This window comes from Erpetoichthys calabaricus, chromosome 7 (genome assembly GCF_900747795.2).
Source record: "Erpetoichthys calabaricus chromosome 7, fErpCal1.3, whole genome shotgun sequence".
Taxonomy (NCBI): domain Eukaryota; kingdom Metazoa; phylum Chordata; class Cladistia; order Polypteriformes; family Polypteridae; genus Erpetoichthys; species Erpetoichthys calabaricus.
The window spans coordinates 152270070-152296889 of NC_041400.2; the positions used below are offsets into that span (position 1 = coordinate 152270070).

The window sequence follows — 26820 nt, forward strand, 5'->3', positions numbered from 1 at the left end:
TAGATAGTTAGAAATTAGTTAATTCTCCCTGAAATACTCTTGTGAACAAAAATTGTTTGATACTCTCAAATTCTAAACATTGCATTTTTTGTAGTCAGTTCTTGTACACCCACACACAAACAGAAACTCAAACAAGTATAGTTAAGCCTAAATAAGTACACTTTCAGCTGGGTTGATTTATGTGATTGCAGCTAGTAGCTACAATCTGGTGGTACAAGTAATCCATAATTTAAAAAAAAAAAAAAAAAAAAAAAAAAACTCGTTGCAAGAATTGGTGGCACTCTACTAGCATTCAGGGAAATCTGCACAATTTCAGATAAACTAAACACTATATTTCATTTCTTGCCATACACAAAATGATGTATTCATTTCAGAGTTTGCAGCAGAAGGATGTGTTGCACTATTGCCTTTCTAAACTATACAGATGACTTGCTGAAATTAAATTACTGGGCCCACATTGTCACTTTCAAAACGGTTAGAAATAGGTGATTGCATGTTAAACATTTCTGAGCAGAACTGAAAATCGCATGTGTGTGTCACATTTCACATGTGAATAATCAATGTCTGCTTGCTTCCCTCATTGACAGCAGCAGCTTTTGAAGAAAGCATAGACTAGGTTATTGAGTATAATTCATTTTATGAGAAAGATGATTAAGCAGGTGGCAGTTGGGAGACCTGGGGACCTGGGTTCGCTTCCTGGGTCCTCCCTGCGTGGAGTTTCCATGTTCTCCCCGTGTCTGCGTGGGTTTCCTCCGGGTGCTCCGGTTTCCTCCCGCAGTCCAAAGACATGCAGGTTAGGTGGATTGGCGATTCTAAATTGGCCCTAGTGTGTGCTTGGTGTGTGGGTGTGTTTGTGTGTGTGTCCTGCGGTGGGTTGGCACCCTGCCTGGGATTGGTTCCTGCCTTATGCCCTGTGTTGGCTGGGATTGGCTCCAGCAGACCCCTGTGACCCTGTGTTTGGATTCAGCGGGTTGGAAAATGGATGGATGGATGGATGATTAAGCATATGAAGTGTAGAAATTACTTTTCTTCAGCTCTGAATAAGAATTAATGTCAGGACAGAAACAGTTATTTACAATAATAATACAGGGTGAGTCAAAATTATGCTAACATTTGAATGCCAGAAACAATGTATTCACAAAACATACTTCATATGTGCAAGAAGATTTACAGGAATGTCTCAACCTGTTCGCCATCATGTTCAACACACAAAAACCAACGAGCAACAGTACCATTTAAAGCCCGGACACACATTTTGCGGGGAATAGATGATACCACAGTTCGTATTCTGCCCTTCAGGTCATCGATATCACAAACTTTCCTGCTATACCCGCGCTCCTTCACCATACCCCATATTCAGAAATCACAAGGTGTCAAATTAGGGGAGTGTGGAGGCCATGGCAATGGTCCATCATGACCTATCCATCAACCTGTAAAGGTGTGGTCAAGATAAAGATAATCCATTAGTGTTAACATAATTTTGACTCACCCTGTATCCAAAAGTGTTGTTGCCTCTCTCACAATCAGTTTTTCCAGAGGCTCCTTTTACAATTTCTTGGACCAATAAAACATTTCCTTTATCTTCCTTTATTCTCTTTCTACTGTTTACTCCTCCACTTCTCCCAAAAGATTGTTGCCCTTCTCCGCTCCCAACTCCGACTCCCCAGGATAAGTGGAGGGCTCTCTGTTTTAACTTCCAACCCGGGAGAACTTCTGGATGCTCAATGTATTGCCACCAGGAAGCACTTCCAGGTTAGGCAAGACCACCCTGGTCACTCAGTAGTTAATTCCTGGCAGCCACCACAGAACCTAACAGGGCAGCCATATGGGACCACAACTCCCATGCTGCCCTATGGGCATCCATATTGGGGCCCAGCAGAGGGGATGCTGCCACTAGTGTATGGGGGAACATTCTGCCTATAGCAGGCATTCTCCCACTGTCTTGGATTTCTGGCCTCCTGACTGGGAAAAGGACTGCCACCCAGCCCGGTCAAGTTGATTCCAAAGCCAGCCTATCCATCTGTGGCTGCTAGGACACCCGCTCTGGTGCAACTGCTGCCACAGTGTCCCTCTATGTTTACATCCTGGCACAGAGAGGGAAGATTGCAGCACCCTTTCTGACCATCCCTTATTTTGGCTTCCAGAGAGCAGAGTCCATCTTGGCAAGGACCCCAGCCAGTCCATCACAGTGTATATAAATTATCCTCCAAAAACAAAGATGGATGTAAGACCATAGGCCTACAAGCTACAAATGAACTTAAATTCAGTAAATTAAGGAAATTCTGCATTAACAATTAATACAAAACAGTTCTTTCAGTCTCTTTCTCTCTTTTTTGTATACATACATAGAAAGAGCAACATGTCAGATATAAAGATTATCCATAATGCAACATGCTATGACGAACAAAGGCAGAAAAGAAGAAGCCACGGTAAAGTGAAAATATTGTTTTGGTGCAGTATGAGGTTTTTTTTTTTTTTTTTTTTAGATTTTCTGACCTTTTTAAAAGGTCAGAAAATTAGTCTGAGGAAATTATTGATCCCAAAATTAATGAAAGTATATGTAAGGAAGAAAGGGATGCAGAATAATTTAACCAGATGAACAGTTATTACCCCTTAATGTTCACAGTTATTACCCCTTAATGTTCAGATGTAAATAAAATGTGTGTGATGACAAAGCATATTATTAATATGTATATTAATATTTACATTTTCTCCATTTACTTGTAGATACCTGATAATGTGCACGCTGAAAGATCATATTAAATAAAGAGCGTAATGAATGCACCTAGACATCCATCCATTTTCTGATAATTTTACTCTATTACAGGTTTGGGGGGGTATGGGGCTTAATGTATGAGCATCACGCATAGAGCAGGATCCAACACTGGATGTTACAACAGTCGAGCACACTCATGCACACACATACACCTTATTTGTATGTGAAGAGCCAAAGAGCTGATTTCAAGATGCCTATGATCAAAGCACCAATTTCCAGTCAAAGTCATGATAGTATCTGGCAAACTTGAACTGCCTTAATTTGTGTCTTGGTTGTAAGCAAGAGACTTCTTCTGGCAGCCATTCCAAATAGTCTCTTAGTACTGATTCACAGTCCAGTTGTTCATTCTGAAACTTTTTGACATAAATGCAATGCCTCATTTCCCTAACTTAGACTCTTTTATTCTTTTTTGCTTGTTTATGTGTTTTCCTATCCAAACACGAGATTAAGATGCATTAAATACTGTATGCACATTTCATTCCTATTGTTTCATACATAAAGAACAAGAAGAGAGTGAGGGCAGACCCAAGGATCAAATGGTGGACGTTGAAAAAGGAAGACTCCAAGGTTGAGTTCAGGGAGGAGGTAAGATAGGCACTGGGTGGCATTGAAGAGTTCCCAGGTAGTTGGGCAACTACAGCAGAAGTGGTAAGGGAGACAGTTAAAAGGGTGCTTGGTGTGACATCAGGACAGAGGAAGGAGGACAAAGAAACCTGGTGGTGGAATGAGGAAATACAGGAGAGTATACAGAGGAAGAGGTTGGAAAAGAAGAAGTGGGATAGTCAAAGAGATGAAGAAAGTAGACAGAAGTGCAAGGAGATAAGGCATAATGGCAAAGGCTAAAAGCGCATGATGAGTTGTATGAGAGGTTGGACACTAAGGAGGGAGAAAAGGACCTGTACCAACTAGCTAGACAGAAAGACCGAGTTGGGAAAGATGTGCAGCAGATTAGGGTGATAAAGATGGAAACATACTCACAAGTGAGGAGATTGCATTGAGCAGGTAGAAAGAGTAATTTGAGAGGTGGAGATACGCTCTAGAGAGGACAGGAATGAAGGTCAGTAGGACCAAGACAAAATACACGTGTGTGAATGAGAAGGAGGTCAGTGGAATGGTAAGGATGCAGTTGGTGAAGGTGGATTTGTTTAAATACTTGGGATCAACAGTACAGAGTAATGAGGAGTGTGAAAGAGAGGTAAAGAAGAGAGTGTAGGCAGGGTGGAGTCAGTGGAAAAGAGTGCCAGGAGTGATTTGTGACAGATGGGAACCAGAAAGGGAAGGTCTACAAGACGGTAGTGAGACCAGCTATGTTATATGGGTTGGAGATGGTGGCACTGACAAATAGACAGGAGACAGAGCTGGAAGTGGCAGAGGTAAAGATGTTAAGATTTGCATTGAGTGTGAAGAACACAAACATGATTAGGAACAAGTACATTAGAGGGTCAGCTCAGGTTGAACAGTTTGGAGACAAAGCTAGAGAGGCTAGATTATGTTGGTTTAGACATGTGCAGAGGAGAGATGCTGGGAATACTGGGAGAAGGATGTTTGGGACTGAGCTGCCAGGCAAGAAGAAAAGAGGAAGGCCTAAGAGAAGGTTTATGGATGTGGTGAGATAAGACATGAAGGTGGTAGGTGTGACAAAGCATGATGTAGAGGACAAGAAGATATGGAAAATGATGATCTGCTGTGGTGATGCCTAATTGGAGCAGCTGAAAGAAGAAGGCATAAAGGACAACTACAATTTGTCTTGTTTGACTAATCAATTCTTTGCCCTTCTGTGATCAGTGACCTGAAAAAAGTCTTCTTATCTCTTACATTTACCGCCCCGATCCAACTGAAAATTCCAAAAATGTTATAATTAATTACATTTCTATAAGTAGAATTTCATTTTAAATTTCAGTTAGTTTCATTTTCTTAGAAAAACATAAGGGTTTAATAATTTCCATGGCTATATTGCTCAGAAATACAACATTACTAATTTTGAAATACCTTTGAAAAAAAAATACGCCGGCACTTTTAATGTTTCTGAGAAGGAATAATATATTATGTGCACTGTTTATGCAGCTAGGCTGCAAGTTATATTTGACTTCACCATATTACACATAAACACAAGGATCAAAAGAATTTTTTTAATATGTTTCCCTAGTTTTCACCAGATTCTCCAGTATTTTAGTACTCTCAGAAAAAAACATTTCCAATATTCATTAACAGACACATACTGTATAATAGTGATAACCAGTGTAGAGGCTGCTTATAGACTTCAATATTCCTTTTATTAGCAGTTGTTCTTATAGTCTTGGATGAAATTTAGTCTCTTGTCCATCTACAGCTCGCAAATAGAAAAAAAATATATAAGTCACATATCTTTGTTAATATACAATAGAAGGAAGAGAACAAATTAAGTTATGGGAAGCAGCAGTGGGTAGATCTACTGCCTCACAGAGCCAATGTCTTTGTTTCAAATCCTGCACTCGTTTACTATCAGAGTGCACATTTCCATGATGTCTGCATGGCTACTCTGATTTACCTCCTCATCCACAAATTTTTTCATGTTAACTGGCAATTCTAAACTGGTCCACATGTGTGTTAGCCTGAACTCTTAAAAATATTGCTTCTTAAATGGCTCTTTACTGGGTTGTGTGGTTCCTTGTAGAACAATTCATTGACAAAGAGTCATTCCATTTAATAAATGGTTCTTGCATATGAAATTAGTTCATTGGACTTTGAAAAGGTTCCTGGTATGTGGAGTAAACACAAGTCTTTAATATATAGCAGGCTACTTAACAGGATGCTGACAGGTCAAGAAAACCTGAGCTTTGCCTGTGTTATTGTTTGCAGCCAGAGTCCTTTTAAAACATGAACCCATTGAATTTTACAAATCTATTACCATATATTTATAGTACTTTTTGAAATTGGATGCATCTATAAGAATCTTTTAAATAAAGGTTCTTTGTGGAACCATCATATGAATTGTTCTACAGAGAACTAAAAACTGCTGATGAGCTGGTGTTTTACCTGAAGACGGTTCCACCTCGCACCTGACAGTAGTGGAACGGCCTTGAGCCACCAATAAACTGCAAATTGGATTAAGCATTTGGATTGAGATTACCATACCTACTGAAATATTTTACTGCTTTGGTATATATACTGCTCAAAAAAGGAACACTTTTTAATCAGAGTATAGCATCAAGTCAATGAAACTTCTGGGATGTTGATCTGGTCAGTTAAGTAGCAGAGGGGGTTGTTAATTAGTTTCAGCTGCTTTGGTGTTAATGAAATTAACAACAGGTGCACTAGAGGGGCAACAATGAGATGACCCACAAAACAGGAATGGTTTACCAGGTGGAGGCCTCCTCATCTTTTCTGACTGTTTTTTCACTAATTTTGCATTTGGCTATCGTCATTGTCACTACTGGTAGCATGAGGTGATACCTGGACCCTACAGTGACTGCACAGGTAGTCCAACTTCTCCAGGATGGCACATCAATACATGCCATTCCCAGAAGGTTTTCTGTGTCCCCCAGCACAGTTTCAAGGGCATGGAGTAGATTCCAGGAGACAGATAGTTACTCTAGGAGAGCTGGACAGGGCTGTAGAAGGTCCTTGATCCATAAGCACGACTGGTATCTGCTCTTTTGGGTAAGGAGGAACAGGATGAGCACTGCCAGAGCCCTACAAAATGACCTCCAGCAGGTCACTGGTGTGAATGTCTCTGACCAAACAATCAGAAACAGACTTCATGAGGGTGGCCTGAGGGCCCGACGTCCTCTAGTGGGCCCTGTGCTCACTGCTTGGCACTGTGGAGCTCAATTAGCATTTGCCATAGAATACCAGAATTGGCAGGTCCACCACTGGTGCCCGGTGCTTTTCACAGATGAGAGCATGTTCACCCTGAACACATGTGACAGATGTGAAAGGGTCTGGAGAAGCCGTGGAGAACGTTATGCTGCATGTAATATTGTTCAGCATGACCAGTTTGGTGGTGGGTCAGTGATGGTCTGGGGAGGCATATCCATGGAGGGACGCACAGACCTCTACAGGTTAGACAATGGCACTTTGACTGCCATTAGGTATCGGGATGAAATTCTTCATCCCATTGTCAGATCCTATGCTGGTGCAGTGGGTTCTGAGTTCCTACTGGTGCACAACAATGCCCGGCCTCATGTGGCGAGAGTATGCAGGCAGTTCCTGGAGAATGAAGGAAATGATACCATTGTCTGGCCCCCATGCTCAGCTGATCTAATCCAATAGAACACCTCTGGGACATTATGTTTTGGTCCATTCGATACCAATAGGTTTGCACCTCAGACTGTCCAGGAGCTCAGTGATGCCCTGGTCCAGATCTAGGAGGAGATCCCCCAGGACACCATCTGTCTTCTCATTAGAAGCATGCCCCAACGTTGTCAGGCATGCATACAAGCATGTGGGGGCCATACAAACTACTGAGTATGATTCTGAGTTGCTGCAATGACATTTTGGCAAAATGGACAAGCCGGCCACATCATTTTTTCACTTTGATTTTTGGCGTGTCTTTGAATTTAGCACTTTGCAGGTTGATAATTTTCATTTCCATCAAACGATGTGGCATTCTTTCATTCCTAACACATTACCCAGTCCATATCAGTATAGATATCCAGCTGGACTTTTTTTCATTGAGATCTGATGTTTTTTCAATGTGTTCCTTAAATTTTTTTGAGCAGTTTATATTAATTGAGATGCATGATTCTGACATTTCTTCTACAATTGAGCAGGTGATTTCATTGATTTTTTCTATAAGCCGAAAAAACATGACAAATCATATCAAACATCAAGACAACGATGATTGATTTTTATTAACAACAGACTTGTTAATAAAGAGTTTCAAAGTGAACAGACTGTTAATCAGCAATATTACACTAAACTGCTGAGGCATTCGTGGGAAAACACAAGAAAAAACATCTGTAGCAGCAGCGCATGCAAAACTGTATTTTCAACCGTGATAGCATACCTGCATATAACATATTAACAGTCAAAGAGTTTTTAACCAAAAACAATGTCATTGTTACTTTGCATGCCCCAAAGATCTCTTTCCATGTGACCTTTTTTGTTCCCAAACTTAAAATTGAGACCGAAAGACAGACAATTTGCTACCATGTTAGAAATCCAGGAAAAAAAATCTCAGGAGGCGCTAGACACGGTAACAAAAGATGAGTACAGGAAATGGATCCAGGAATTGAAGAAATACTGGAACAAAGGTATTGCATGTCAAGGGGTGTATTTTGATGGTAGCTAAAATGGAATTGCTTTAAGTTGTACAATACACTTTTAACAATTCTGTTAATTTTTGGGCCTTCCCCTTGTATATATATTGTCACTCGTGCTCACCTGAGATATGCAGTACCACTGCAGAACAAGAGGTGGTGCTGTCAGTCATGGTCTTGTCAATCTTTGTCCCTCACAGTGCCGAGAAGAAATCCAATAAGGGCAACTGAGCAAGAGAAGTCCAACCCCATTTTGATCCTCTGTATAAAAGTGAATGTCCCCGGTAGGTGGTGTTGCATTTTGGACCAGAGCTGCTAAAAGACGGGAGCACTCCCAAAGCCTGATCTATTTCATTTTAAGACATTATAGAAAGGCAAATCCCAAGGTGATTGCCTATCATTTGTGTTGTAGTGATATTGTGTGCCTATTTGTTTATTTTTGCTGCCTGCCTTAAATGGGGAGGCCTGGTATTCACACACCAACTTATTTTAAAACTCATTCTGATTTTGTCCCTCGAATCTGTTTACTTAAAAAACTGAAATTTGGAAGGATGGTACATACAGGGCAGTGGGTGTCCACTAGTAAAGGACATTCAGGTATACCAATATTGATGGGTAAACCTTACTGCCACAATAGAAAGTCTAAATACCCAAAAATACTTAAAAACACTTTGACTGACCTGATTGAAGGTTGGTGACTTTTTCTTTGTGATATTTGTTGGTAATAATGTTGTAATGAGTGGGTCTATTCTTAGGCAGCATGTCCTTTTTTTCGCCTCAGTACTGATTGCACAAAGCAATGGGCTTGCAGTTCATGCAAATAATGGTACAAGCAGAAGCATTCCACTGACCAAGCTGAGACTGTAATGACACAGAGGAATAAGAAATAGGGTGGGCATGAGACATGACGTGGAAGAAGGAAAGTAAGGTAAAGCACGAAGATGACATGGTTTGCAAGTAGTTTCCTTAGGTACACTCAGCACTCCCGATTCTGTTGTTTTCTAACTCCTTATGATGCACTATAAAATGCATAACATTCAAGCCAGACTGGATTGTCAAGTATGCTTAAATACATATACAGTACTTCAAAAATGGAGGTTGGGACAAGTGCCATTACAGTCCAGTTTGCAAAGTAGAAACAGGGAAACCAGAAGTGATGCCATGCCTTGTTCAATAATGCTTACGGAGCTAACTAACAGGGTCCCCCATGGACAGAGCTTTGAGGAGTTGGACATTATACACAGTTCACAATATCATTTCTTTTCACCTTTTCTTTTCTGTACAGTGCTTATAATGTTCAATTCATTGTACTGGCCACGTAAATGTGTAGTGTATAAATACGTTAATGAAAACCACAATTCAGTGTATATTACTTTTGATCTAATTCCTCCAAAACTTTGCAAAGGTACAAGATCAAAGCATTAAGTTAAAATCTAATTGAAGTTATCGTTTTTACAGGATATACTTCACGGTGAAATTATATTTATACCTGAAATTCCCATTATTTATTCTTACTAATTACCTGGTTGAATTAAAAAGAAAATCTATGTTTTGCAGCAACCATCAGCACAAAAGTCACTAGGAAAACCAAGAATTGATCTACAGTACAAATAGGCAATTGTTTGTAGCATATTCAAGAGTAAGAAGCTCTTGAGAACTAAGAGTATTAGGCCTTTTTGTGGGGACAACAAATATTTTATACAGAAAAGTACTCCTTTAGTTACATAGAACTTCTGTTATGTGCAATTAACCGATGGCACTATAACTGAGGCCCATTGTCTTAGAAAATTTCTCAGGCACAGCTGCTAGAATAGTAATCTGTGCATACAGTTAACTCCAGACTCAGTGTTGGTGAAATCATCAGTCTTCTCAAAGCCAGACATCAATATGGTACATTTATGTGAATCTGGATTTACAGAAGGCAGCACACATTGAGTATTTTGACACTGAGACAATTCATACTAAAGTGCACAGTGTATACTAATGTTTTGTCTCTCCTTCTGGTTTTGAGTAATAAGGTGAAATATGAAGGCTGTGAGTATTGCTCACGAGACAGTTTGTGTTTTTGTGCCTCAGTCACCATTCCCATTCAACTAATGATAGTGTAAGCACTAGTCTGGTATGAAAACTTAAATAAATTATATTTTTAACTACTGCATAATATACAAGTTATTGTAAAAATACACAGACACATGCACTTATCTGTCAATAGTTTACTTTTTTCTAATACGTCTCCCATTTTGCATTCATTCTTGCTCTTAATTACATTTTCTTTTCAATAATCATCCATCCATCCATCCATTTTCCAACCCGCTGAATCTGAACACAGGGTCACGGGGGTCTGCTGGAGCCAATCCCAGCCAACACAGGGCACAAGGCAGGGAACCAATCCCGGGCAGGGTGCCAACCCACCGTAGTTCAATAATCATATATTTCTTTTTTATAATACACCAATCTGTACTTGATTAAATGTTTGGATATCACAACAGAACAATATAGTGTTTTTCCAAGGTTCTTGAATGTAAAAGCTGTCTCTTATAACTGTTGACAAAAGAACTGAACATGAGCTAATGATTAGTATCAAAACACTCCTTTCTTCATAATTGCATATTGGCAAACACTATTTTCACCCCTACAGCTGTATTTTACATTTACTTTACCCAGTAGTGGAGCTTTAATTTGACAGAGGTTATGCCGCTACTTACCTCAGACAGAATGCCACTGCATCTCAGGGAAATAGATAGATAGATAGATAGATAGATACTTTATTAATCCCAATGGGAAATTCACAAAAAAAAAAAAAATTTTTTTTTGATGTCACTCGCTGACTCCACGTCTGCCCGAGGAGGAATGTATACAATAACAACAATGACGTGTCCAAACTCTCTGGGCAAATAGTAGGGACGTAAACTTATGGCCAACAGTTCGATATCCCTGCAGCAAGTGGAGATTTTGACGTTAACATGTCCAGAGTGACACCACCGTGTATTAACATAGAGAGCGAGTCCTCCTCCTTTGTGCTTACCACAGGTACTTGCATCTCTGTCCGCTCTAACTGTGCTAAACCCGGGTAGCTCCACGTTGGCATCTGGGATGGTGTTATTTAGCCACGTTTCGCAGAAACACAACAAACTGCATTCTCTGTAGGTCCTTACATTTTTCACCAGCGCAGCCAGTTCGTCGATCTTATTTGAGATTGAGTTTACATTCCCCAGAATCACAGAAGGCACCGAAGGCTTGAAACGCCACTTTCTCGCAAGCCGCTTCTTTTTTTAGCTTAGTGCCGGCTCTGCTGCCACGATATCGCCTTCTTACCTCGTCGGGTAAATATGGAACCACACCGGCACTGGCATTTGTTCTCAGCGCCCGAAGTTGAGTACTTGAATAGGCGAGTCTCGGCGTGTTAAAATCCATGCCCACGTTGTAAAAGTAAGTGTGTCCAGGGAAGGAATCCACATAAAATAAAGTGGTAGGAGTGATCAATAAATAAAAATAGAAAAATAAAAGTAGAAAAGTACACATACATATACAGTCATACACGGAGCTGCTGAAAAGGCTGCCACTCACGGCGGCGCCGGATTTAAAATATTTAAATAACTTAAAACCAAGAAAAAATGTACTTACCATCTAAGCCCTCACTTTCTATTCTTCTTAGGTGTTTATCCTAGCAAAATTTCAGCTCAGGCAGTTTGCTGCTGTATGTGCATTTTCAGTACAACCTAAGAATTCATCCTGAACACCAAATTCTGTCAATGGCTTCCTTTATTTTCAGTAAATCAGCATTTGCACTTATTAGTTTATTCACATGCCTTTCCTACTGCTAAAACAGATATCTCCAGAGTTTAAATGCCTTCTTTACCAGTCAGTTAAATGCAACTCTTTTCTCTTAACATTATTTGCTCAATAATATATCCAAGTTGTGAATGGAACAAATTAATACTACCAGAGCCCTTAATTGCATAAAGGACTGTTGACATTTTTCACTTCAGCGGTGTCAACAACATTTCCAGCCTGCCCACTGCAGAAACGTTTTCAATATTATCCTTATAAAGTTCAAACAATAGAAGTAAACCATCCAGATACTTTGATGGTTGTATATTTTTGTGCAAGCTGTAATCTGCTAAATGGTGTCTGTTGAATATTCTAAAAGGCTTGACTAACTTATTCTAAGTGAAGATGCCAAATCTTTGATACTTTGTTTCAAAATCCTTTCATGCTGATCCTTTATTTAAACCTTTTATGGTAGTACTCACAGTTGGCACAAATGTCTTTCTGGTTCTTTCAGTAAAATAATACTATCATTCTCAGTCTATTAAACTGACATTTCATTTTCGGATTCTCAATCCTTCTTGTCTGAATGCATTTCCACCCTGTTCTGCTTGCAGTTTCTCTTTGAAATTGGAACACAATATATTTGTTCTGTGACTGACAGATTTGTGCTAAACAGGTGTGATTTGACACGTGAACGTGAACTGCTCACACATTTGTATGACTGAATGCATCATGAGTACACAAGACAATGAATAAACACAATAAAGACAGACAGTCACTCTAGGAATACTCAGGACCAATAGGTTTTGCAAATCTCTTTTTCTCTACCTCTTGATATATATTTTGATCTAATCCCTCAGACAGCACATTTCTTTATAGGGTTTATTCTATTTTCTAAGTTGTATGTTCCAAGTCCCTCAAGTCTGCACAACCCTGCACTGCCACTGTCTACCTTTGGACTAAAGGAGTCGAACCCACAAATCATTTAGGGTTTTCCTGCAAATATTTAGGGATGTCTTTTGGGTTTTTTTTGTACATTTCTCTGAGTTTCCCAACTACATTTAAGTTATATCATCCATGTTCTGAGGACAGTGCATCTCTTACTGAGCTGAATTCACTGAATTTCAGGAATGGATGTTCCAAGAATAATAGATACAGCGGTGCTGCTTCATCATGAAGAATTATTGGCATCTCAGTTGGGTGTACCTTCTGCTTGGAATTTTTGTACTTCACTCATGTTTACAAGTACATTTTCTCTGTATTTGTTACAACTAACAAAAAAAGTGCAAATTAAGTGGTCTGAGACAACTAAATGAATCTCCAGACACCTTTTCAGCTTTTAAGCTTAACTGCAAAAAAGTTTTGAACTAGGGATCTCCATGATTTCGAGCAGTGTTCGTTTCACATTTCTACTGCCAACACACATACAAATGGTAGCAAAAAACTTAAAGTGGTACGAATGTTCAGAATGGGAACAACTCAATGGCAGATGACCAATGTCGGCAATATGATCACATCATGCTTGCCATCGGAAGCCTAAAAAGAGACAGGAAGAGCTGTGATATTATGTACACTGTGATTAGACTCACCAAGTCAGAATAGGCATGTGACTAGGCACGATATTAAAACTGATATTTGTCCCGACATATACCCCGACAGGTTATAAAAATGAATAAAATAATATATTCTGAGAAAAACCAAAAGTGTAATTTACCAAGGAAAATGTTATATTTATCCTAGTGAAACATGACAAAATAAAATCTACCCTAAACCCTACAGATTAAAGACAGTCCCTTTCCCATACTCATCAGAAATCCCCATTCTCTGTCCGTTTTACTCAAGCTAGTCCCGGGGGTAGGAGAAGCCCACTTTTCCTAAAGTTTAGCCATACAACACAGGAAATAGCAAACTAAGAGACTGCTTCTACGTGCAACATTTCTATAATGGATAAAGGCTTTTCTTGTGGGTGTTTGTATCACACTGGAATACAAAGTCTCCATGCTTTTGTTGTTTTGTAGTTTTCTATCACATGTCTAATTCTAAGAGATTCCCCACCATTACACCAGAAGCAGTTCCAAATGTTGGTTTATAATGCTGTAGGGTTTTCCTTATTGCTAATATTTCTCAATAAGAGCCTTGTCAAAGACACTTTAAGATCTAAAAAATATAGAAACTGCCTGAATCATTAAGTCTAGATAAACACTTCATAATTATTCTGCAATAATTACACTTAAAAAGCATGACTTCCTTGATAACAAATTTACTGAGACATTCATTCATTCATTCATTCATTCTTTCGTTTTCCACCGTTTATCTAAAGACCAGTCACAGGGCAACAGTCTTAGCAGTGAGGCACAAATGTCTTTTTCCCCAGCCACACTTACCCAGCCACATAGCACTATCCTCCCAGTGAGCCCTGGGTCTTCTCCAGGGTCTCCTCCCAGCTGGTTGTGCCTATAAAACCTCCACAGGGGGGTGTCCAGGGGGCATCTGCATCAGATGCCAGAACCACCTCAACTGGCTCCTCCCGATGTGGAGAGTCAGCAGCTCTCCTCTGAGCCTCTCCTGGATGTCTGCCTTTCTCACCCGATCTCTAAGGGACAGCCCAGCCACTCTGTGGAGAAAGCTCATTTCTCAAGCCCCTTGTACCCGTGATCTAATTCTTTCAGTCATTACCCAAAGTTCATGACCATAGGTGAAGGTAGGGACGTAGATTGACTGCTAAATCAAGAGCTTGGACTGGAATACAACACACAACTTTAACAATGGAGGGAAATTTACACAGACATAGGGAGTCTATGCACACTCCAGACAAGCTGTGACCTCATATTGAACCCAGATTTCTTGAACGGCTTTCATACTGATGATTATTCTAAAGCGATTGACACGGGAACAGAAACTGAACAGATCTTTTTTAGTTCACGAGAACAACACTGTAAAAGTGGCTTCTGTGTGCATGCACAGTACTTGATTGTATTGCTTTGGTTTTTCAAGCCCAGATTCTATGTGCACTAAGCGAAATTGTGCTTTAATTATACCAACTTCACTGAATCAACCTAGTAGACTTAGATTAATAATTTAAATTCAAATGAATCAATAGTTATATTAGTAATATTTTTACAAACTAACGAACAGCACCTACTGTGGTGCGTCTAATAATTTACTCTTTATCCACAGGTGTCGCCTGTTTTCTAGAGTTTTGCAATGCTGAATTTGTTTTAATAAAGTGCAGGTATAAGTAACTGATTTGCAGTATTTGTCAAGATACAATATCATTATGAAATTATCATAGCTTAAAGTGGCTATAAATGTTCTATCATTCACATTTATGTTAATTATTTATTTATAATTCTTAATTTTACTATGGAATTGTACTGGCCAATTGCCACCCGAGTGCAACATGTAAGTTGGCTTATAATACATCTCATACTCATATTAGTCTTTGTTTCGTGGCTGCTTTGGTTTTATAAACATTTTATAAAGAAAGTAAAAAAGATAAATATGCTGTTTTGATCACAAAAAATAAAGATGCACTTTTCACTTTAGCGTTGCATTACAAATAAAATGTTTTGATATTTCTTGATCATTTTCCACCACTTCTGAGACATTAAAGAAAGTTAAAACATTCTGTTAACAAGTTCCAAGTAAAGCAAAGACTATATTTGTTAAAAGCGACATTTTAAACAGAGTATTTATATATTTTAACATGTTAAAAACGTTTAAAGGCAAACCAATTCAATGAGATAAACAGTTTATTTACCCAACAGAAGTAAGCAGTAATATTTGTGTGTCATGTACAGCAGTTTAATTTTTTTGGATACCAATCAGCCAAACATTAGTTCACATATTGTCTTTCACAATGATCATCTCTAAGTAATCAAGAATATTATGCAATACAACAAAAAGGTAAATTGTCGGACACTTAAAACTTAAAACTTGAGAAAATATTGGCACAGTATACTTCAATACTTATATGTACTGCATCCACCTACTTTAATGCAAATTGCATCAAAAGAGATAAATAATTATATTAAGGAAGAAACGGACAATGTCTCACTTTAACCTCATTGTAATTACAATGACTATGTCGTAAAAAAAATCAACAACAACGACAATGGGCTGTTCCTACCACGTTTCTAATGCTTGATTTAACTTGTTGAGAGCATTGCAGAATTATATCTCACGTTATGTTACTGCCCAAACGAGACGAAGAGCCGAGGAGCAAACAGATGTGATTGATAAAGGAAACATTGCATTCGCTCGTCTTTTCCATTAACAGCATTAAGCCAAACGAAAAAAGAGAGGTAATCGTACGAATTTTAAAAAGTAATTGAAATATATAATACTTTTAAGTTCTTACTACCGATGTATGAGCAAATACCTATTATAAAAAATGGGACTAATTGTGTTACACATTTAAGAAAGTTGTTTACTTTAGACACTAAATATTCCAATTTTCTTAATATAATTTAAATGTTCAGTTACCCATCCATTCACATGAATACACGCGCGGAGTCGGGGCGAGCGAGAAGGAATAGATTAACAGTATCAATTAACGTTTTAGGGCAATCCCTCTAAATATAACAAATGAAGGATCTTTTTTAACAAGTACCTCTTTCACTTAAAATAAACGCAAAACTAAATTAGACTTACCTTGGAGAAGCTGTCGGTTCACCTGTCTTCGCAGGTTATTTTGTCTGTCTGGTATTTTTTTGTGATGCAAAATACAGTAACTGTTGTTTAAGGGCAGCGCAAAAATTCGATTGGGAGCAATGATGGCTATAAGACAGTGTTAACTATAGTTAGTACTTGCAGTTAAAGGAAAAGTGCTACAGTGCCTGGGAAAGAAAGGCACCGATTTCTTAAAATGATGATGCGCACGTAACGTCACAAGAAAGGGCTGAGCATCCATGGCGAAGAAAACGGCATAACCAACGTTCAAATATAATTTTAAAGAGGGAGAGCGATGTCTGCCTTTGGGTGAATATTGGTAATGATTAGCGTCTTAATTATAAATATACGTCATCGGTTCGAAGATTATTAGCAATTATCCCTTACAGAGTAGCTGCTTAGGTTTCCAAACGAAGACCTAAATCTTATTTTTAAAACAGAGATAATACACAATAGAATCGATTTTCAAATATTCACTTTTACATCGTGTACAATTTTGAGTTTTTATTTCATTAAAGTGTAGCCCATAACTACTGAAAACGCAAACTGTAAAGCAGAGGAATGAAAAGACAAATTACAAATGTGTTCATTCATAGCATAAACTGTAGATGTCGCGTACAAATGGTAAAATCTGTCTCTGTGCAACTGGCCATGGCAGTTTTGCACTGAGCCATGCTAACTGGAAAACACAGAAGATATTTTTTCCTATTGCCTACACTCACTTTGATATAGTACTGTACTACGATGTAACTAGGATGTGCCGAGTGTAATTCATTTTTCGCTCTGCAAGAGGCACTGTTTTACCATGAATAGCCCTGGCGCCGATGTAGTAATTTTGGGTGTGTGCGATACTGTGCTGTTTGTGTGGGTGAGCTGTAATTCAAATAGTACATTTTTATTTTATTTTATTTTACAATGTTCAATATTTACTTGTTTTATTGAGATTTTGCCATTACTTAAACACAAAATTCACACAGATCCTTCAACAACAACAAAATATATTTCTACAGACGTGCATCTCACAGTGCTTTAAAAAATGTAAAGAAAAAACTGAAGGGAAATGATCAATAATACATTATAAATAAATAAATAAATAAAATACCAAAAATAATAAATAAGAATAAATCAATACACCCATAATGCAGATAAACAAGTACCAGATAAAGTTCTTAATGACAGACTAAATGGCTACATTTAATTCTCTAAAAATACTGGAGAAAATAGATCTGCCGGAGTTCATGTGCTAAATGAATGCCCATCCCCCAATGGGCATTACTAAACATACATATGCTAAAGTAGTTACTTACTGTTTTTATGCTTCATCCTGGAAGATTTGATGCAGTGGGTCTCATTGTCTGCTGGAGCGGCCACATTCTGTCCAGCATCACAAGTGGCTGCAGGTTACTTTGATCAAAAGTGATAGTGTCAAATTCCACCACAGAAAACAGAGAATAGGGAAGAAAACAGTAATAATAAAGGATGATGGATCATTTTCATCAAGTAAGCAACATGCAGAAGTAATTACAAGGCAAATAAAATGCTGGTTTATATCATAAAACTGTTAAAAACTCTTAAATATAAATCAAGGAACGTTATACTGAGGCTGTCTAATGCACCAGTGAGATCTCATGTAAATAGATAGATAGATAGATAGATAGATAGATAGATAGATAGATAGATAGATAGATAGATAGATAGATAGATAGATAGATAGATAGATAGATAGATAGATTCTCACACTGTTGTCTGAAAACACAATAGAATGACTAAAAACAAGTAATTGATTATTAAAAAGAAAGAAAACTTCTGACTTGGCTGTCACAGTCAGGCATTATACAGACATATTGCTGTTGGTATAATGGAGTTCCAGTGGGGTTTCTTCACACACTTCTGCTTAATAACTTGTTGGCTGACAGTCCTCGGTGTTAGTGTGCCAGAGAGAGGATGTGCAACATTGTTCATAATGACACTCAGTTTTGTTTTAATTCTCTTCTTCGTATCTTCCTCCAGGGGTCCAGAGTGTGTCCCATGACTGAACCTGCCCTTCAAATTAGTTTACTGATTTTGTGGGCTTCTTTTGAAGATGATGTTTCCAGCCCAACACACCACAACATAAAAAATCTCACTGGCCATCACAGAGTTATAGAAGTTGTAAAGGATGTCACTACCCATGTTAAAGGAACGCAGTCTCCTAAGGAAAAAGAGCCTGCTCTGCTCTTTCTTATATAATTTATCTGTGTGGTAAGACCAATCCAACCAGTCATTGATGTGGACCCCAAGTACTTGTAGAAGTGGACCACTTCTACATCCACTACTTGCATAATGTCCTTACATAGAGGCTTATTATGCAGCAAAAGCCAAAGACCAGCTGCTTGGTTTTGCTGATGCTGAAATTTTAGACAATTTTCTGTGCCAAGAAACAAAATTCTCTACTTGATTCCTCTCCTCTGTCTCATCCCCCTTATCAATACACCCCATAAGTGCAGAGTCATCTGTTAATTTCTGCAAGTGACATGACCTAGTATTATATTTATAGTCTGAGGTGTACAAAGTGAAGAAAAAAAGAGACAGGACTGTTTCTTGTGGAGCTCCAGTGTTACTCACATCTATGTCAGAAACACAGTCCTTGAGTCTCACAAACTGCGGTCTGACTGACAGATAGTCCATTATCCAGGACACCACAGGCTCATGCACCTGCATATCTCTGAGTTTAGACTTTAACAGGATGGTTGTTTGGCACTGATGGCAATGGAGGAATCAGAAGACATCATTGTCACTGTGCTGCCAACTTTGTCCAGGTGAGAACAAGTCTTGTGGATTAGACAGATAATTGCATCCTCCACTCAAATAGGTAAATTGCAGTTGGTCCATATAGTCCAGGACCAGCCTTTCAAAGAGCTTCATGATGTGAGATGTAAGAGACACTGGTCTGTAGTCTTTAGAAGAAGAGGTGCCTGCCTTTTTTGGAACAGGAACAATACAGGATGTTTTTCACAGCAGTGGCACTTTCTGCAGCGTTAGGGACAGACTGAACAGGTGACAGAGGACACCACAAAGTTGGTCTGCACAGGTTTTAAGAACTGAAGGACTGTCTCCATCTGGTCCTGTGGCTTTTTCTGTGTGTAGCTTCCTTGCTCATCTTCTTACTTGGCCTTCAGTTATGGACAACCTACAGTGATGGTCAGAGATGGACTTACCACTGGCCATTCCAGTTGAAGTGGCAGCAGATGTTGATGTACTAGGGATGGTTTGAGGAGACTGGTCATTGGAAGAAGGAGGGAGTGGAAGGGAACATCTATTAAAATTGGTCCAGGGCATTAGCTTTGACCACATCCACTTCTAGCACTTGAGCCCTGGAACTCCTGAGTCCAGTAAATAAAAACGTATTTTATTTATCCAGTGTCGTCCCCTATCAGAGAGTTGACAGACATGACTCTCCAGCCTTTTCACATGGCCATAATTCCTCAATTTTGACCATTTCATCATGTCTTTCATCCAGGTTCTTCTTGGTCTTCCTCTGCTTTCATTCATTCTTCTCTCTAGAACCTTCACCAGCAGTTTTCCTCCTGACCCACACATTGCATTGCCCTGTGTACTTCATCTTGGCTATTGCTATTTCCTTAAGGAGATGTTTCATTTTCCTTATCCATTTGATTAAATATTCTGGCACCACACTGGTAGAGAATATCATACTCATAAGTTTTGTCATGACCCGTCTTCCTTTGTTTCCAAGTTACTGTTAAAACTCCTGATATTCTATCAATCCCTTCTGCCTTTTTCTTTGGTAATTGTTTTATGAAATTTGATATCTCTTCCTCAGTTATGATGTTTTCTCTTAAGTGTGATGTCTGGCTCCTCTTCAATATTTTCTCTGCAATCTCATATAAACTCTCTACTCATTCTGCCCATCTATTTACTATTTTTTTCATTTAATAGCTTCCCTGCAGAGTCTTTAATTTCTTGACATTTGTTCTTTTTCACTTTGTGAATTCCTTCAGTTTCTTGTAAAACAGAGGTTTTGTATCATTCAATACAGAGTACTTTGCATTTTTTGTTATTATTATTACAATAATATTCAGAAGTCAGTTCCAAAAGACATACAGTAGATAACCAATATAACGATGCAGTAATAGTTATATATTTTGGTAAAGGCTATCATTTCAGTGCAGAGAAGGTACACATTGATACAGCTTTAGAAAAACATGATGGCAGGTGGAGGGTAAATGGCCAGTGTCAGCATTACTATTTTATTCTTATTTGTCTGACTAAGTTGTGTGCTGTTATAATGTTTCCACATAAAAGGAATTAAATTATAAAAATAAAAAGGTAAACAGGATGGAACTATTAACATTTATTACTTTGCTCACTCCTTCTGCAATTTAGGACGCAAGTGTTCATCCTTTAACTAAGCATTGCTTATGAACAATGTCTTTTTTTATTTGATGTCAGTTGGATATTGCCATTGCAATGATGTACTGTAATGATCAATACTGAATTGTCTGCAATGGTGACTATGTGCTATAGCAAAGATAACTGGTCTGTAACACAGACTGATGTAACTACTGATGGATGGAGAAATCAGCTGGGAAAAGGCATTTCCAGTGCTGATATATTTGACAGTCTTGTGAATAATTAATTAACTGAATCTGGAATCCATGCAATTATCTGTTATTGAACCCTTTTAATTCAATTTAGTGTTACACAATGCTGAAGATTATCTTGGTTACCAGCATTTGTTAGACTATTAATACACTGCAACACACACTCACTCATACAGGGTCAGTTTGGAGTGAATAAGATAATTGTGATCTGAATGGAGTGACAAGACCAGGATTTGAACCCAGGAACTGGTAGTACTAACCAGTATGCCTCCATACCAATCTAAATTTGGAGATTTTTTTGACAGTGTTTTCAGCCTTCCATTTTACATTTTAGCTGTAGTCACAATTTCATATTTGCACTAAATGCACACACATGATTAAATATTTTGTGAACTTTATGGAATTAGTACAAACTGTTTTCTCAATGGTTTTCTGCATGAAACATAGATGGATCACTTCAAACTTGTGCCTCTATGCTTCTTAACTGGAATAATCTGAATTACTGGTGAACTATTTGATTGGACAGAGACAGACCTTTGGTATTGTGTCTCTTTGGAGAATACTTGGGTACCATTGGTTTGACTTTGTGTAGAATGAGCGGTTGCTCATGGAGTCCCAAATGAGGCACATTACCTACATTGTGAGGGAGTGTCAGTTACAGCACTATGGCCATATGGCGTGATTCCCCAAAGGTGATCCGACCCATAAGATCCTCATTGTTGATTACCCAAGTGGCTGGACCAGGCCAAGAGGATGCCCATGCAACACCTGGCTGTGGCAGATAAATGGTAATTTCCAGAGGGTGGGACTTGAGCACGTGCCTGCCTGGGGGTTGCCCGTCAGGATCCTGAGCTGTTTCATCATGTGGTGTGTGTGGCAATGCACTGTACCAGTGCATGTTCCCCAACCTGACCTGACCTGATCTGTTTGACTGGATCAGGTAGATAACATTCCTTTGTGTTTTAGAATTGTAATAAATATCCCTAAAGTTCTCAGGTTGAACCCAGCCACAGGGGATACACAAACCAGTTTGTTTCTTCATGCTGGTCCCAAGCCCGGATAAATGGGGAGGGTTATGTCAGGAAGGGAATCCAGTGCAAAATTTTGCCAAATCAATATGCGGACAACAATACAAATTTCTTGAGCCCTGAGTTAACAATGACCGCCACCAGTACTGTTAGCCAACAGGGTGCTGGCGGAAATTGGGCTACTGTTGGCCGAAGAAGAAGGAGGAGAAAAAGAGGGGGGAGACGTGTCTGGAGGTAGGAGGAGAAGAGGAAGGTAAAGAGAGTGGAACTGAGGGTAGGAACTTTGAATGTTGGCAGTATGACTGGTAAGGGGAGAGAGTTAGCAGATATGATGGAGAGAAAGAAGGTTGATATATTGTGCATGCAAGAGACTAAATGGAAGGGGAGTAAGGCCAGGTGGATCGGAGGTGGATTCAAATTGTTCTATCATGGTGTGGATAGGAGGAGAAATGGAGTAGGGGTTATTCTGAAGGAACAGTTTGTCAAGAGTGTTTTGGAGGTGAAAAGAGTGTCAGACAGAGTAATGATTATGAAGCTGGAAATTGGAGGTGTGATGATGAATGTTGTTAGTGCATATGCACCGCAAGTTGGGTCTGCATTGGATGAGAAAGAAGATTTTTGGAGTGAGTTGGATGAAGTGATGAACAGTGTACCCAAGGGACAGAAAGTGGTGATTGGAGAGGATTTCAATGGACATGTTGGTGAAGGGAACAGAGGAGATGAGGAGGTGATGGGTAGGTATGGTGTCAAGGAGAGGAATGAAGAAGATCAGAGGATAGTGGATTTTGCCAAAAGGATGGACATGGCTGTGGTGAATACGTATTTTAAGAAGAAGGAGGAACATAGGGTTACGTACAAGAGTGGAGAAAGATGCACACAGGTAACTTACATACAATGCAGAAAAATCAATCTGAAGGAGATTGAAGACTGCAAAGTGATGGCAGGGGAAAGTATAATTAAGCAGCATAGGATGGTGGTCTGTAGGATGACGTTGGAGATCAAAAAGAGGAGGAGGGTGAGGGCAGAGCCAAGGATCAAATGGTGGAAGTTGAAAAAGGAAGACTTCAAGGTTGAGTTTAGGGAGAAGGTGAGACAGGCACTGGGTGGTAGTGAAGAATTACCAGACAGTTTGGAAACTACAGCAGATGTAGTAAGGGTGACAGCAAGAAGGGTGCTTGGCGTGACATCTGGACAGAGGAAGGAGTAAAAGGAAACCTGGTGGTGGAATGGGGAAGTACAGGAGAGTATACAGAGGAAGAGGATGGCAAAGAAGAAGTGGGATAGTCAGAGAGATGCAGAAAGTAGACAAGAGTACAAGGAGATAAGGCACAAGGTGAAGAGAGAGGTGGCGAAGGCTAAAGAAAAGGCGTGTGATGAGTTGTATGAGAGGCTGGACACTAAGGAGGTAGAAAAGGACCTGTACCGATTGGCTAGACAGAGGGACTGAGCTGGGAAAGATGTGCTGCAGGTTAGGGTAATAAAGGATAAAGATGGAAACATACTCACAAGCGAGAAGAGTATGTTGAGCAGATGGAAAGAGTACTTTGAGAGGCTGATGAATGAAGAGAACGAGAGAAGAGGTTGGATGATGTGGAGATAGTGAACCAGGAAGTGCAACGGATTAGCAAGGAGGAAGTAAGCACAGCTTGGTCCAGATGACATACCTGTGGAAGCATGGAGGTTTTTAGGAGAGATGGCCGTGGAATTTTTTACCAGACTGTTTAATGGAATCTTGGAAAGTGAGAGGATGCCTGAGGAGTGGCAAAGAAGTGTACTGGTGCTGATATTTAAGAATAAGAGGGATGTGCAGGCCCCGCCGAGAGTGGCAGCCTTTTCAGCAGCTCCGTATACGACTTTATTTTTCTACTTTTATTTTTCTCTTTTTTATTGATCACTCCTATCACTTTATTTTATTGTGGATTCGTTTCCTGGACGCACTTACTTTTACAACGTGGGCATGGATTTTTACACACCGAGACTCGTCTATTCAAGTACTCAACTTCGAGCGCCGAGAACAAATGCCAGTGCCGGTGTGGTTCCCTATTTACCCGACGAGGTAAGAAGGCGGTATCATGGCAGCAGAGCCGGCACTAAGCTAAAAATGAAGCGGCTTGCGAGAAAGTGGCGTTTTAAGCCTTCGGTGCCTTCTGTGATCCTGGGAAATGTGAACTCAATATCAAATAAGATCGACGAACTGGCTGCGCTGGTGAAAAATGTCAGAACCTACAGAGAATGCAGTTTGTTGTGCTTTTGCGAAACGTGGCTAACTACCACCATCCCAGATGCTAACATGGAGCTACCCGGGTTTAGCACAGAGCGAACAGAGATGCAAGTACATGCGGGAAGCACAAAGGTGGAGGTCTACCTCTCTATATCAATACACGGTGGTGCAACTCTGGACATGTTAACGTCAAAGTCTCCACTTGCTGCAGGGACATCGAACTGTTGGCCGTAAGTTTGGGTCCCTATTACTTGCCCAGATAGTTTGGACACGTCATTGTTGTCATCGTGTATATTCCTCCTCGGGCGGAAGTGGAGACAGCGAGTGACATCATCCATTCTGCTGTTGCTAAGTTACAAACGCAGCACCCTGAGGTGCTTGTACTAATCGCTGGAGATTTTAACCATGTGACGCTGGACAAAACATTACCTGCCTTCTCCCAGTATGTGGACTGTAACACACGGGGAAATAAGACTATTGACTTACTGTATGCAAACGTTAAAGACGCATACAGCGCCACCCCGCTGCCTGCGCTTGGGAAAGCAGATCATAACCTGGTTCTGCTTCAGCCTCACTACAAACCAAGAGTGAGGGTCCTACCTACAACCGCACGCTCATTCAGGAAGTGGTCCCCTGAGGCAGAGAAGGCTCTGAGAGAATGCTTTGAAATTACAGACTGGGAAATCCTGCAGGGATCACATAGTGAGAACATTGAGGAGGTTGTTGACTGCGCTACTGACTACATCAACTTCTGTATGGACATTGTAGTTCCAGTAAGAACTGTACGCTGCAATGCTAACAACAAGCCATGGATTACAAATGACATCAAGGGCCTTTTGAACCAAAAGAAAAGGGCTTTTAAAGGCGATGATCAGCATGAGCTCAAGCGCGTGCAGAAGGAACTTACAGTCCAGCTCAGGGCAGCGAAGGAGCAGTACAGGAGAAAGCTGGAGCAGAAGTTGCAGAATAACAGCATGAAGGAGGTGTGGGATGGGATGAAGATCATCACTGGCTGCAGCTTGAAGTGGGGTGCTACCATCGAGAGAGACGTGAAGAGAGCAAACCAAATGAACAACTTCTTTAACAGGTTTGACCACCCTAACCCACTCTCACTCTCAAGCCTCGGAGTACTGCACCCTCCACCCATCCTTCTGCTGATACCAGCATAGGAGAGACATCCCCACCCACAATTACAACAGCGCAGGTGAGCAGAGAGCTGAGGAGACTTCATGCCAGCAAAGCAGCGGGTCCAGATGGAGTATCGCCATGACTGCTGAAGGTCTGTGCATCGGAGCTGGGGGGTCCACTACAGCGCATCTTCAACCTGAGCCTGGAACAGGGGAGAGTCCCGAGGCTTTGGAAAACATCTTGCATCACCCCAGTCCCAAAGGTATCATGTCCTAGTGAGCTGAATGACTTCTGGCCTGTTGCTCTGACGTCACATGTGATGAAGACCATGGAGAGGCTGCTGCTTCACCACCTGAGGCCATAGGTTCAACACGCCCTCGACCCTCTGCAGTTCGCATATCAGGAGAAGGTGGGAGCGGAGGATGCCATCATCTATATGCTACACCGATCCCTCTCCCACTTGGACAGAGGCAGTGGTGCTGTAAGAATTATGTTTCTAGACTTCTCTAGCACCTTCAACACAATCCAACCTCTGCTCCTTAGCAACGAGCTGACAGAGATGGGAGTAGATTCATACCTGGTGGCATGGATCGTGGACTATCTTAAAGACAGACCTCAGTATGTGTGTCTCGGGAACTGCATGTCTGACATTGTGGCCAGCAACACAGGAGCGCCACAGGGGACTGTACTTTCTCCGGTCCTGTTCAGCCTATATACATCGGACTTCCAATACAACTCGGAGTCCTGCCACGTGCAAAAGTTCGCTGACGACACTGCTATTGTGGGCTGCATCAGGAGTGGGCAGGAGGAGGAGTATAGGGACCTAATCAAGGACTTTGTTAAATGGTGCCACTCAAACCACCTACACCTGAACACCAGCAAAACCAAGGAGCTGGTGGTGGATTTTAGGAGACCCAGACCACTCATGGACCCTGTGATCATCAGAGGTGACTGTGTGTAGAGGGTGCAGACCTATAAATACCTGGGAGTGCTAATACTGATGCTCTGTGTAAGAAAGGTCAGAGCCGGTTATACTTCCTTAGAAGGCTGGCGTCCTTCAACATCTGCAATAAGATGCTGCAGATGTTCGATCAAACAGAAGGCAGGCTCTATTGTTGGCATGGAGCTGGACAGCTTGACATCTGTGGCAGAGCGACGGACACTCAGCAGGCTCCTATCAATTATGGAGAATCCAATGCATCCACTAAACAGTGTCATCTCCAGACAGAAGAGCAGCTTCAGCGACAGACTGCTGTCACTGTCCTGCTCCACTGACAGACTGAGAAGATCGTTCCTCCCCTAAACTATGCGACTCTTCAATTCCACCCGGGGGGGTAAATGTTAACATTATTCAAAGTTATTGTCTGTTTTTACCTGCATTTTT

The 26820-nt window shown here is 40.3% G+C and overlaps 1 protein-coding gene across 1 annotated transcript in view; it reads right to left on the bottom strand.

The window, feature by feature from the left end:
- npffr2a (neuropeptide FF receptor 2a) overlaps positions 1-16772 on the bottom strand; it is a 180477-nt gene extending 163705 nt beyond the window's left edge. The window contains exon 1 of the mRNA XM_028805561.2: positions 16441-16772. The gene's annotated coding sequence lies outside the window, so the exon portion shown is untranslated. The remainder of the gene's footprint in view (positions 1-16440) is intronic.
- Between the last annotated feature and the right edge of the window lie 10048 nt (positions 16773-26820).